Here is a 2,500-nt window from a genome sequence, read left to right as displayed (position 1 = left end):
GACACCATAAGCTATACATTCACCGAGATTCATTTCGGCAAATGCTCGCCTAGGTTTCCGTCAAAAAATACCAACAACCTACACCTCGGGGGCCGGGCCCCCCCGAATCCGAAAATATTTTTTCCAACACCGAAACGGGTCGACGAGTTTTTTTTCCTTCCCTCGTCAGTGCCATAGGTGCGCCAAAAGGCGCGCACCAAAAGCCTTCGGCAGTTGGTGCAGGGAGGTGAGGCATAGTGCACCCCCCTAAAGAGCTCTTAGGACTTTTTTTGGACTGACAGGAGGAAATATCACATGTGCCCAGCAACCCCCCCCCCATTTTTAAAAATCGGCATGGACTTTTGATCTGAAATTTTGGAAATATGTTTATATATACCCAAACCTGCATAATAACAAATATCAGAATTTTTCGAGTCCCGGAAGTATTTTATTTTATTTATTTATCGTTTTACCTTCGGAAATTCATAACCGGCAAAAAAAAATTCCAAAAATCACCAAACTTCTTTCTAAATTCCTCATTTAATATATATTAACTACTGTATGAATATTGTTCGAGGAAAGTATTATAGAATTTCACTTAGTGCAAGACATATACATTTTTACACAGAGCAGAGGTTCATTCGGCTGGGAAGCAAAACCAGCAGAGGTTCATACGGCTGGGGAATGTATGCAAGGCATGCCAAGGCATGCCGAAGGGCTGCTGAAGCCCAGCCGAGAGGCTGCCGAAGGGCTGCCGAAGCCCTGCCGATGCCCTGCCGAAGCCCTGCCGATGCCCAAGGGCTGCCCATGCGCTGCCGAAGGGCTGCCGAAGCCCTGCCGAAGCCCAGCCGAAGGGCTGCCGAAGGGCTGCCCATGCGCTGCCCATGCGCTGCCGAAGGGCTGCCGAAGCCCTGCCGAAGCCCAGCCGAAGGGCTGCCGAAGGGCTGCCCATGCGCTGCCCATGCGCTGCCGAAGGGCTGCCGAAGCCCTGCCGAAGGGCTGCCGAAGGGCTGCCGAAGGGCTGCCGATGCCCAAGGGCTGCCCATGCGCTGCCGAAGGGCTGCCGAAGCCCTGCCGAAGGGCTGCCGAAAGGCTGCCGAAGCCCTGCCGATGCCCAAGGCCTGCCGAAGGGCTGCCGAAGGGCTGCCGAAGGGCTGCCGAAGGGCTGCCGAAGCCCTGCCGAAGCCCTGCCGAAGCCCTGCCGAAGGGCTGCCGAAGCCCTGCCGAAGGGCTGCCGAAAGGCTGCCGAAGCCCTGCCGATGCCCAAGGGCTGCCGAAGCCCTGCCGATGCCCAAGGGCTGCCGAAGGGCTGCCGAAGGGCTGCCCATGCGCTGCCGAAGGGCTGCCGAAGGGCTGCCCATGCGCTGCCGAAGGGCTGCCGGTGCGCTGCCGATGCGCTGCCGAAAGGCTGCCGAAGCCCAGCCGAAAGGCTGCCGATGCCCAAGGGCCGCCGCTGGGCTGGCGAAGGCCTGCCGACCGGCTGCCGAAGGTCCTTCCGATGGACATGCGAGGGCCTTCGGAGGGACGTCGGCGGGCCTTTCCGAGGGTCTTCGAGGCCACACACGCGCTCGCGTCTCGCGCCGAGCTGCCGAGTGCCCGAGTGCCCGCACCCGCACCCGGTCCCGCACCCGCACCCGCACCCGGTCATTAGATTAATGCACGGGGGGGGGGGGGATTTTCCGCAATTCCGAGCATTTCGACGCAATTTTCCGGCCGGGCATTTTCCGCGATTCGCCGCAGTTTTTCCGGGCGGGGCATATCCGTAATTATCCGGGGGCATTTCCGTAATTTTGCCAGGCAGGGATTTTTCCGCAATTTCCAGCATTTTTCGCATAGCGCGCGCGCGCGCCGCTTGCACCGCGGACGAGGGCTTGCGGCAAGCCCGCGGGGGTGAGGAATGGTGCACCCCCCTAAAGAGCTCTTAGGACTTTTTTTGGACTGCCAGGAGGAAATATCACATGTGCCCAGCAACCCCCCCCCCATTTTTAAAAATCGGCATGGAATTTTGATCTGAAATTTTGGAAATATGTTTATATATATCCAAACCCGCATAATAACAAATACCGAAATTTTTCGAGCCCCGGAGGTATTTTTTTTAATTTTTTAATCGTTTTACCTTCGGAAATTCATAACCGGCAAAATATATGTCCAAAAATCACCAAACTTCTTTGCAAAATCCCCTTTCAATGTATACTAACTACTCGCAAATTATTGTCCGGGACATTTTGCTTCCAATTTTATTTTGCTCGGGACACTATCATTTTGTGCACTTTTGCCGCAGTTTCCGCCACGCGGAATGGGCCGAAAATTCATAAAACATAAAATGCGCATCCGAAAACCACCAAACTTCACGGAGGGCCTCCCAGTGGTCCACTCGACGTGCCGGAGCGGCACCGTGCGAGAAAAGTTTTTCCGAGTCAAAGGACGCTCGGGGCCTTGCGGTTCCGGCACGCGGCCGAGAAGTCGTAAACGGTGCAACACGCGTCCGAAAACCACCAAACTTCATGGAGAGCCTCCGATC

Source organism: Mercurialis annua, assembly GCF_937616625.2.
Source record: "Mercurialis annua linkage group LG4 unlocalized genomic scaffold, ddMerAnnu1.2 SUPER_6_unloc_34, whole genome shotgun sequence".
NCBI lineage: Eukaryota > Viridiplantae > Streptophyta > Magnoliopsida > Malpighiales > Euphorbiaceae > Mercurialis > Mercurialis annua.
Note: the sequence above shows the minus strand (reverse complement) of the source record.